The 12,043-nt window shown below is 37.0% G+C and overlaps 1 protein-coding gene across 1 annotated transcript in view; it reads right to left on the reverse strand.

Moving 5' to 3' along the window:
* Positions 1–251: 251 nt before the first annotated feature.
* The window catches only part of LOC148803615 (uncharacterized), an 84,626-nt gene continuing 72,834 nt past the window's right edge, over positions 252–12,043 (reverse strand). Inside the window, exon 6 of the transcript XR_016077561.1 lies at positions 252–427. The gene's annotated coding sequence lies outside the window, so the exon portion shown is untranslated. The remainder of the gene's footprint in view (positions 428–12,043) is intronic.

Here is a 12,043-nt window from a genome sequence, read left to right on the forward strand (position 1 = left end):
TGGACCATTTAGGGGGAAAACAGCTTCGACTGTTTGGGAGTTCATCTGATACATTATTGAGACTGACCTGTTAAACCATTGTAAATATCATCTGTATCTGCACATCTAACCATAAGAGTGGGACTTATAAATCTGAGATATGTGGACACAGATCATGCTGGAAACACATTGGAATGTTTTTTTGTTGGGATCGCATTTGTTAATTAAAATAAAAAGGAACAAACCATTTAAATTCACACTGATATCAGGTTTTATTGGTTTGAGAGGAAGATCTGTATCATGCTCATGGGCTATTCAGCATATATTGAAGGACATCTTACATATGGCTGCTGAGTTTCATTCGATTTCTTTTTAATATGTTCATCAGTCCCCATTTCCCACCAGATGTATTTCTTCATCTTTTCAATGCATAACTGGCTCTGTAAATCTGGCATTTCCAAACATCCCAGTAAAATTAGTAGAATATTCCCGATTTTTTTGTATTTCCGTATATTAAAATTGCCAACAATGATGACAAGAGAAATTAAGAGGGTGAGTGGGTTGGGGAAGAGAAACAGGAAAGAATTAGGATAAAGGATGGGAGTCAACAAAAGGTTTAAAAAGATTACAAGAACAGGAAAGAGATGGTGTTAGGAATCTTTAAGAACGATGGTCTGCTAAGCTCTACATTTCTGGAATTAAAAAAAAATATCTAGGTTTGCTGGAATCAACCAATCATCTATTTCAAAACTGTCATGTTTCTGTAAGCAATTAAGCATCACCATCATCATCCAAGCCTCCCAATCATCTCTTTCCTTGGGAAGGGAGAAGAAAGTAGAACGAAAAGGACTACCAACATCCTGTTGTGGGCTCATGGCATGTACCTAAAATCTAGGTTGACCCAGCAACCTACTTGACCCAATCATGTTCTAGTTCAGGTCCTAGGAGTCTCTAGGTCTGGTCCAACTTCTAATAATATTGATTTTTTAAGGAAACATTGCTTGGTATTTTTATTATTATTCATGTAACTACATTTTATATTTGTATACTAAACAATCCTTCTTCTTTTGGTGGGTAAGCTGTGATTAAACCCCAAAAATTTCAATTAAAACTACAGCAATGACATGTTAGAACTCCTATATCAAGAAACCTTTACTTTTCATTAAAGAGCTTATAATAATTTTATATAGTTCTATTAGTAGATCCTAATTTTCAATAATGTGAAAAAAAGGAAAAAAAAGGTAGAGAGCAGAGACTGGAACATGTGAAAATCCTTAAAATATATCAATGCATGAAGCATGGCGGCAGCTATCTGAGATTTTTTTTGATAAATGAATGAAGTTTATTAATAAGGAGAGGAGAAGAGTACAATGTCCCAAGGAGAGGCATGAGATGCAACCTCTCCAGGTTAGTTAAGTACAGCATGGCGGCATGCTGACAGTGCTACAAGAGAAAGACATGGCCTTCAGAAGATAGCTCATGCGTCACAACCAATGATTTCACATGCTAGGCCATGCGCCCACATTATCTATAAAATGTGAACTTATATAAATATAACTTAAATGATTTGATTAAATTTTTATAGGTCGACAACTAGAGTTACATGAAAGATATCTTCCACTCTATGTATTGGGAAGACCTTTGGGTTGAGAAGTCTTCTTTGAAAGATATCTTCCAATCAATCTTCATCGTTTCCTCTCTTAAAGGCAAAACTATTTCTAAGCCTGCTATCCCCTTGTCTCCTTTGGGCATTGGCTGAAACTTTGGGCTAAAAAGAAAAACCTTAGGAACACTGAAATTCCTCTTGTTTCTTGCCTTTTGCATTTGTTGGATGGGGTTTCTCTACATCCCAATAGATTGGAGAGTTGTTTGTTGGCCACTAGTCCTACGGGTGGTTTTTTTTTTTTTTTTTTTTTTTTGTGCCTCCTTTAAAATCATTAATTTCCTCTAGTCCCTCCCCGATGTTCAATCTTGTAAAGGAAGTTTGATGTGTTCCCATCCCTTTGAAAATTAGTTTCTTCTCTTCTGCTAGAAGCCTTCCATGGGGGTATTAATACTTGTGATTCAATACAAAGGAAGAGACTCAACTGGTATAAATCTCCTGGTTCACATCTAATATGCAAAATGAATGGATGCAAGTGGTCTCTCCCTACTAGAATGGACAAGTTGTTTGATGGCTCCATGCTCAAGTCGTCAAAGAAAAAAGGAAGATTAATGTATCAATGCACAAAACTCCAATATCCGAACCATTCTCTGTGAGCCCATGAATGCTTACCTCAAATTTATGCGTACGATTTTCGATATCCCACAAAGTCGCCAAAACATTATGCCACCGAGTTCTGGTAAGTATACATGAGCTAACAAATAAAGGTTGGAATGATGGACTACGACACAGAACAACTCTTGACTTTCCTTCGATAGACATCCAGTGTATCCTCCCATAATTCCTCAATCATTACAAGTTTGACCTTGTCTTTGGTAATAAAATCAAATCATGGGAAGGCCCTTGGTTGAGCACTCTCCATTGAAAGATCACTTCAACCCTATCTTCATCGTTTCTTCTCTTAAATATAAAACAATTTCTAAACATTTTATCACCTTGTCTCATTTGGCTTTAGAAGGAACTTTGGGCTAGTGAAGAAAAACTTTTCAACTCTGAAATTACTCTTGTTTCTAGCCATTTGCATGTGTTAGATGGCGTTACTCTAGATCCTCTTAAATGGGAACAAATTCAAATGCACTTGGATTTCTTTTAAAATCCAACTTTCAATCAAATCCAAGCAATGAAGAGTTAGAAGAAACTCAGAGATTCTAACTAAGATTCGATATGGAGTAAGGATGAGGAAATACACCGTTCAACAAGAATTCGCCAAACTAGAGATCTTTCAAGAATTTGACCTTGTTTCCTCACGAGAGACCATACAAGATGCGATAAGGAAATAGGGGAAGAGTACTATGAATAGCCCTCCAAAGAGAAGTTAATGTATCTATGCACATAACTCCAGCACCCCAACCATTCTCTTAAAGCCCATGAGTGCTCACCACAAATTTATGCCTATGATTTTCGATATCCCACAAACCCGCCAAAACATTATGCCACCACGTTGTGGTAAGTATGCATGAGCTAACAAATAATGGTTGGAATGATGGATTATGACACAAAACTACTCTTGACTTTCCTTCGATAGACATCCAGCGTATCCTTCCACTATTCCTCAATCACTAAGATTCAATACGGAGTAAGGATGAAGAAATACACCGTTCAACAATGAAACTACTTTTGAGCTCTCTAACCCCTAGTCCCCTTTGGTCCTAGATGGAATTTTGGGTTAGTGAAGAAAAACCTTTTCAACTCTGAAATTGCTCTTGTTTCTAGCCTTTTGCATGTGTTAAATGGCGTTACTTGAGATCCTCTTAAATGGGAACAAATTCAACGCTCTCGGATTTCTTCTAAAATCCAACTTCCAATCAAATCCAAGGGATGAAGAGTTAGAACAAACTTAGAGATTGTTTTCTAATTATGATTCGATATGTAGTATGGACGAGGAAATACACCTTTCAACAAGGATTCCCCAAACTAGAGATCTTCCATGATTTTGACCTTGTTTCAATACGAGAGACCATACATGATGCGATAAGGAAATAGGGGTAGATTACTATGAATAGCCCTCCAAGGAGAAGTTAATGTATTTATGCACAATACTCTAGCACTCCAACCATTCTTTGAGAACCCATGAGTGCTCACCACATATTTATGCCTATGATTTTTGAAATCCCTCAAAGCCGCCAAAACATTATGCCACCGTGTTGTAGTAAGTCTCCATGAGCTAACAAATACAGGTTGGAATGATGGATTATGACATAGAACTACTCTTGACTTTCCTCCGATAGACATCTAGTGTGTCCTCCCAATATTCCTCAATCACTACAAATTTGACCTTGTCAATGGTATTAAAATCAAAAAATGGGAAGGCCCTCGGTTGAGGACTTTCCATTGAAAGATAACTACCACACTATATTCATCATTCCTTCTCTAAAAAATAAAACTACTTTTGAGTTTCTTAAATGGGAACAAATTCAAACGCTCTCGCATTTCTTCTGAAATCCAACTTCCAATCAAATCCAAAGGATGAAGAGAAAGAAGAAAGTTAGAGATTGTTTTCTAATTAAGATTCGATATGGAGTAATGACGAGGAAAAACACCATTCAACAAAGATTCCCCAAACTAGAGATCTTCCAAGAATTTGACCTTGTTTCCATACGAGAGACCATACATGATGCGATAAGGAAATAGGGGAAAAGTACTATGAATAGCCCTCCAAGGAGAAGTTAATGTATCTATGTGCATAACTCTAGTATCCCAAACATTCTCTGGGAGCCCATGAGTGCTCACCACAAATTTATGACAACGAATTTCAATATCCCTCAAAGCCGCCGAAACATTATGCCACCGGTTTATGGTTAGTATACATGAGCTAACAAAAAATGGTTGGAATGATGGACTATGACACAGAATAACTCTTGACTTTCCTCCGATAGACATCCAGGGTATCCTCCCAATATTCCTCAATCATACAAGTTTGACCTTGTCTTTGGTAATAAAATTGAATCATGGGAAGGCCCTTGGTTGAGGACTCTCCATTGAAAGATCACTTCCACCCTATCTTCATCGTTTCTTCTCGTAAATATAAAACTATTTCTGAACATTTTATCACCTTGTATCCTTTGACTTTAGATGGAACTTTGGGCTAGTGAAAAAAAAAATATTTCAACTCAAAAGTTACTGTTGTTTGTAGCCATTTGCATGTGTTAAATGGCGTTATTCTAGATCCTGTTAAATGGGAACAAATTCAAACGCTCTTGGTTTTCTTTTAAGATCCAAATTTCTATCAAAACCATGCGATGAAGAGATAGGAGAAAGTTAGAGATTGTTTTCTAATTAAGATTCGATATGAAGTAATGGCGAGGAAATACACCATTCAACAAAGATTCCCCAAACTATCCATACGAGAGACCATACATGATGAGATAAGGAAATAGGGGAAAAGTACTATGAATAGTCCTCCAAGGAGTAGTTAATGTATTTATGCACATAAATCCAGTATCCCAACCATTCTCTGGGAGCCCACGAGTGCTCACCACAAATTTATGCCTACAAATTTCAATATCCCACAAAGCCGTCAAAACATTAGGCCACCGGTTTGTGGTAAATATACATGAGCTAACAAAAAACGGTTGGAATGATGGACTACGACACAGAACAACTCTTGACTTTCCTCCAATAGACATCCAGTCTATCCTCCTAATATTCCTCAACCATTACAAGTTTGACCTTGTCTTTGGTAATAAAATCAAATCATGGGATGGCCCTTGGTTGAAACTCTCCAATGAAAGATCACTTCCACCCTATCTTCATCGTTTCTTTTCTTAAATATAAAACTATTTCTGAACATTTTATCACCTTGTCTCCTTTGGCTTTAGATGGAACTTTAGGCTAGTGAAGAAAAACTTTTCAACTCTGAAATTACTCTTGTTTCTAGCCATTTGCATGCGTTAGATGGCGTTACTCCACATCCTCTTAAATGGGAACAAATTCAAACACTCTTAGATTTCTTTTAAAATCAAAATATCAATCAAATCCAAGCGATGAAGAGTTAGAAGAAACTTAGAGAATGTTTTCTAACTATGATTCGATATGGAGTAAGGAAAAGGAAATACACCGTTCAACATGGATTCCCCAAGAGATCTTCCAAGAATTTGACCTTGTTTCCATACGAGGGACCATACATATTGCGTTAAGGAAATAGGGGAAGAGTACTATGAATTTCCCTACAAGGAAAAGTAAATGTATCTATGCACATAACTCCAGCTTCGCAACCATTCCTTGAGAGCCCACGAGTGCTCACCACAAATTTATGCCTATGATTTTGGATATCACACATAGCTGCCAAAACTTTATGCCACTGGGTTGTGGTAAGTATGCATAGCTAACAAATAAAGGTTGGAATGATGTACTATGACAAAAAACAACTCTTGATTTTCCTTCGATAGACATCTATTGTATTCTTCCACTATTCCTCAATAACTACAAGTACGACCTTGTCTTTGGAAATAAAATCAAATCATGGGTAGGCCCTTGGTTGAGGACTCTCCATTGAAAAATCACTTCCAACCTATATTCATCATTCCTTCTCTTAAAAATAAAACTATTTCTGAGCTTTTTATCCCCTAGTCTCCTATGGCTTTATATGAAACTTTGGGCTTGTGAAGAAAACCTTTACAACTCGGAGATTCCTCTTGTTTCTAGCGTTTTGCATGTGTTAAATGGCGTTACTCTAAATCCGCTTGAACGAGAACAAATTCAAACTCTCTCGGATTTGTTCTAAATTCCAATTTCCAATCAAATCCAAAGGATGAAAAGTTAGAAAAATGTTAAAGATTGTTTTCTAGTTAAGATTCGATAGAAAAGACGAGGAAATAAACTTTTAAACAAAGATTCCCCAAACTAGAGATATTACAAGAATTTGACATTGTTTCCTTACGTGAGACCATACATGATGCGATAAGGAAATAGGAGAAGAGTACTATGAATAGCCCTCCAAGGAGAACTTAATGTATCTATGCACATAACTCCAGCATCACAACCATTCTCTGAAAACCCATGAGTGCTCGCCACAAATTTAAGACTATGATTTTTGATTTCCCACAAAACCGCCAAAATATTATGCCACTGTGTTGTGGGAAGTATGCATGAGCTAACAAATAAGCTTGGAATGATGGATTATGATATAAAACTACTATTAACTTTCCTTATATAGACATGCATTGTATCGTCCCACTATTCCTCAATCACTACAAGTTTGACCTTGTCTTAGGTAATAAAATCAAATCATGGGAAGGCCCTTGGTAGATGACTCTCCATAGAAAGATCACTTCCACCCTATCTTCATCGTATCTTCTCTTAAATATAAAACAATTTCTGAACATTTTATGACCTTGTCTCATTTGCTTTAAATAGACTTTGGGCTAGTAAAGAAAAACTTTTCAACTCTGAAATTACTCTTGTTTCTATCCATTTACATGTGTTAGATGACTTTACTCTAGATCCTCTTAAATGGGAACAAATTCAAACGCTCTTGGATTTCTTTTAAAATCCAACTTTCAGTCAAATTCAAGTGATGAAGAGTTAGAAGAAACTTAGAAATTGTTTTCTAACTAAGATTCGATATGGAGTAAGGATGAGGAAATACACCATTCAACAAGGATTCCCCAAAATAGAGATCTTCCAAGAATTTGACCTTGTTTCCATGCGAGGGACCATACATATTGCGTTAAGGAAATAGGGGAAGAGTACTATGAATTGCCCTCCAAATAAATGTATCTATGCACATAACTCCATCATCCCAACCATTCTCTGGGAGCCCAAGATTGCTCACTACATGTTTGACCTTGTCATTGGTAATAAAATCAAATCATGGGAAGGCCCTTGGTTGAGGACTCTCCATTGAAAGATAACTACCACCCTATCTTCATCGTTCCTTCTCTTAAAAATAAAACTACTTTTGAGCTTGTTAACCCCTAGTCTCCATTGGCATTAGATGGAACATTGGGCTAGAAAAGAAAACCTTTTCATCTCTAAAATTGCCCTTGCATCTAGCCTTTTGTATGTGTTAGATGGCGTTACTCGACATCCTCTTAAATGGGAACAAATTCAAATGCTCTCGCATTTCTTCTGAAATCCAACTTCCAAACAAATCCAAAGGATGAAGAGATAGAAGAAAGTTAGAGATTGTTTTCTAATTAAGATTCGATATGGAGTAATGATGAGGAAGTACACCATTCAACAAGGATTCCCCAAACTAGAGATCTTCCAAGAATTTGACTTTGTTTCCATACGAGACCATACATGATGTGATAAGGAAATATGGGAAAAGTACTATGAATAGCCCTCCAAGGAGAAGTTAATGTATCTATGCGCATAACTCCAGTATCCCAAACATTCTCTCGGAGCCCATGCGTGCTCACCACAAATTTATGCCTACGAATTTCAATATCCCTCAAAGCCGCCGAAACATTATGCCACCAGTTTGTGGTAAGTATACAAGAGCTAACAAAAAACGGTTGGAATGATGGACTACGACATAGAACAACTCTTGACTTTCCTCAATCATTACAAGTTTGACTTTGTCTTTGGTAATAAAATCGAATCATGGGAAGGCACTTGGTTGAGGACTCTCCATTGAAAGATCACTTCCACCCTATCTTCATCGTTTATTCTCTTAAATATAAAACTAATTCAGAACATTTTATCACCTTGTCTCCTTTGACTTTAGATGGAACTTTGGGCTAGTGAAAAAAAAAACTTTTTAACTCTGAAGTAACTCTTGTTTCTAGCCATTTGCATGTGTTAGATGGCGTTATTCTAGATCCTGTTAAATGGGAACAAATTCAAACGCTCTTGGATTTTTTTAAGATCCAAATTTCAATCAAAACCATGCGATGAAGAGATAGAAGAAAGTTAGAGATTGTTTTCTATTTAAGATTTGATATGGAGTAATGGCGAGGACATACACCATTCAACAAGGATTCCCCAAACTAGAGATCTTCCAAGAATTTGACATTGTTTCCAAACGAGAGACCATACATGATGAGATAAGGAAATAGGGGAAAAGTACTATGAATAGCCCTCCAAGGAGAAGTTAACGTATCTATGCACATAACTACAGCATCACAACCATTCTCTGAAAGCCCATGAGTGCTCGCCACAAATTTAAGCCTATGATTTTTGATATCCCACAAAACCACCAAAATATTATGCCACCGCGTTGTGGTAAGTATGCATGAGCTAACAAATAAGCTTGGCATGATGGATTATGACATAGAACTACTACTAACATTCCTTAGATAGACATGCACTGTATCATCCCACTATTCCTCAATCACTACAAGTTTGACCTTGTCTTAGGTAATAAAATCAAATCATGGGAAGGCCCTTGGTTGATGAGTCTCCATTGAAAGATCACTTCCACACTATCTTCATCGTTACTTCCCTAAAATATAAAACTATTTCTGAAAATTTTATCAACTTGTCTCATTTGGCTTTCAATGGAACTTGGGGCTAGTGAAGAAAAACTTTTCAACTCTGAAATTACTCTTGTTTCTATCCATTTACATGTGTTAGATGGCTTTACTCTAAATCCTCTTAAATGGGAACAAATTCAAACGCTCTTGGATTTCTTTTAAAATCCAACTTTCAATCCAATCCTAGCGATGAAGAGTTAGAAGAACTTAGAGATTGTTTGTAACTAAGATTCGATATGGAGTAAGGATGAGGAAATACACCGTTGAACAAGGATTCCCCAAACTAGAGATCTTCCAAGAATTTGACCTTGTTTCAATACGAGGGACCATACATATTGCGTTAAGGAAATAGGGGAAGAGTACTACGAATTGCCCTCCAAATAAATGTATCTATGCACATAACTCCACCATCCCAACCATTCTCTGGGAGCCCAAGATTGCTCACCACAAATTTATGCCTATGATTTTTGATATCGCACAAAACCGCCAAAACATTATGCCACCGGGTTGTGGTAAGTATGCATGAACTAACAAATAAAGGTTGGAATGACGTACTATGACACAGAACTACTCTCGACTTTCCTTCGATAGACATCCAATGTATTCTTCAACTATTCCTCAACAACTACAAGCACGACCTTGTCCTTGGTAATAAAATCAAATCATGGGAAGGCCATTGGTTGAGGACTCTCCATTGAAAGATCATTTCCACCCTAACCCCTAGTCCCCTTTGGTCCTAGATGGAATTTTGGGCTAGTGAAGAAAACCTTTTCAACTCTGAAATTCCTCTTGTTTCTAACCTTTTGCATGTGTTAGACGGTGTTACTCTATATCCCCCAAAATGGGAACAAATTCAAACGCTCTAGGATTACTTCTAAAATCCAACTTCCAATCAAATCCAAGGGACGAAGAGTTAGAACAAACTCAGAGATTGTTTTCTAATTATGATTTGATATTTAGTAAGGATGAGGAAATACATTTTTCAACAAAGATTCCCCAAACTAGAGATCTTCCAAGATTTTGACCTTGTTTCCATACGAGAGACCATACGTGATGCGATAAGGAAATAGGAGTAGAGTACTATGAATAGCCCTCCAAGGAGAAGTTAATGTATCTATGCACATTACTCCAGCATGCCAACCATCCTCTGAGAGCCCATGATTGCTCACCACAAATTTATGCCTATGATTTTCGAAATCCCACAAAGCCGCTAAAACATTATGCCACCACGTTGTGGTAACTATGCATGAGCTAACAATTACAGGTTGGAATGATGGATTATGAGATAGAACTACTCTTGACTTTCCCCCGATAGACATCCAGTGTATCCTCCCACTATTCCTCAATCACTACATGTCTGACCTTGTCATTGGTAATAAAATCAAATCATGGGAAGGCCCTTGGTTGATAACTCTCCATTGAAAGATAACTACCACCCTATCTTCATCATTCCTTCTCTTAAAAATAAAACTACTTTTGAGCTTGTTAACCCCTAGTCTCCTTTAGCATTATATGGAAAGTTAGAGACTATTTTCTAATTAAGATTTGATATGAAGAAAATTAGAGATCATTTCTTCTCTTAAATATAAAACTATTTCTGGACATTTTATCACCTTGTGTCCTTTGACTTTAGATGGAACTTTGGGCTAGTGAAAAAAAAACTTTTCAACTCTAAAATTACTCTTGTTTCTAGCCATTTGCATGTGTTAGAGGCGTTATTCTAGATCCTGTTAAATGGGAACAAATTCAAACACTCTTGGATTTCTTTTAAGATCCAAATTTCAATCAAAACAATGTGATGAAGAGTTAGATGAAACATAGAGATTGTTTTCTAACTATGATTCGATATGGATTAAAGACGAGGAAATACATCGTTCAACAAGGTTTCCCCAAACTAGAGATCTTCCAAGAATTTGACCTTGTTTCCATACGAGGGACCATACAAATTGCGTTAAGGAAATAAGGGGAAGAGTACTATGAATTGCCCTCCAAGTAAATGTATCTATCCATATAACTCCAACATCCCAACCATTCTCTGGGAGCCCATGAGTGCTCACCTCAAATTTATGCCTATGATTTTCGATATCCCACAAAGCTGCCAAATCATTATGCCACTGGGTTGTGGTAAGTATGCATGAGCTAACAAATAAAGGTTGGAATGATGTACTATGACATAGAACTACTCTTGACTTTCCTTCGATAGACATCCATTATATCCTCCCACTCTTCCTCGATCACTACAAGTATGACTTGTCTTTAGTAATAAAATCAAATCATGGGAAGGCCCTTAGTTGAGGACTCTCCATTAAAAGATCACTTCCAACCTATCTTCATCATTCCTTCTCTTAAAAATGAAACTATTTCTGAGCTTTTTATCCCCTCTTCTCCTTTGGCTTTATATGGAACTTTGGGCTAGTGAAGAAAGACCTTTACAACTCTGAAATTGCTCTTGTTTCTAGCCTGTTGCATGTGTTAGATGGCGTTACTCTAGATCCTCTTCAATGGGTACAAATTCAAATGCTCACGGATTTGTTCTAAATTCCAACTTCCAATCAAATCTAAAGGATGAAGAGTTAGAACAATGTTAGAGATTGTTTTCTAGTTAAGATTCGATATGGGGAAAAGACGAGGAAATACACCTTTCAACAAGGATTCTCCAATCTAGAGATCTTCCAAGAATTTGACCTTGTTTCCTTACGAGAGACCATACAAGATGCGATAAGGAAATAGTGGAAGAGTACTATGAATAGCCCTCCAAGGAGAAGTTAATGTATCTATGCACATAACTCTAGCATCCCAACAATTCTCTAAAAGCCCATGAGTGCTCGCCACATATTTAGGCCTATGATTTTCGATATCCCACAAAACCGCCAAATCATTATGCCACCGCGTTGTGGTAAGTATGCATGAGCTAACAAATAATGGTTGGAATGATGGATTATGACACATAACTACTCTTGACTTTCCTTCGATAGACATCTAG

This window comes from Nelumbo nucifera, chromosome 1 (genome assembly GCF_055504915.1).
Source record: "Nelumbo nucifera cultivar China Antique chromosome 1, China Antique-T2T, whole genome shotgun sequence".
Lineage (NCBI taxonomy): Eukaryota > Viridiplantae > Streptophyta > Magnoliopsida > Proteales > Nelumbonaceae > Nelumbo > Nelumbo nucifera.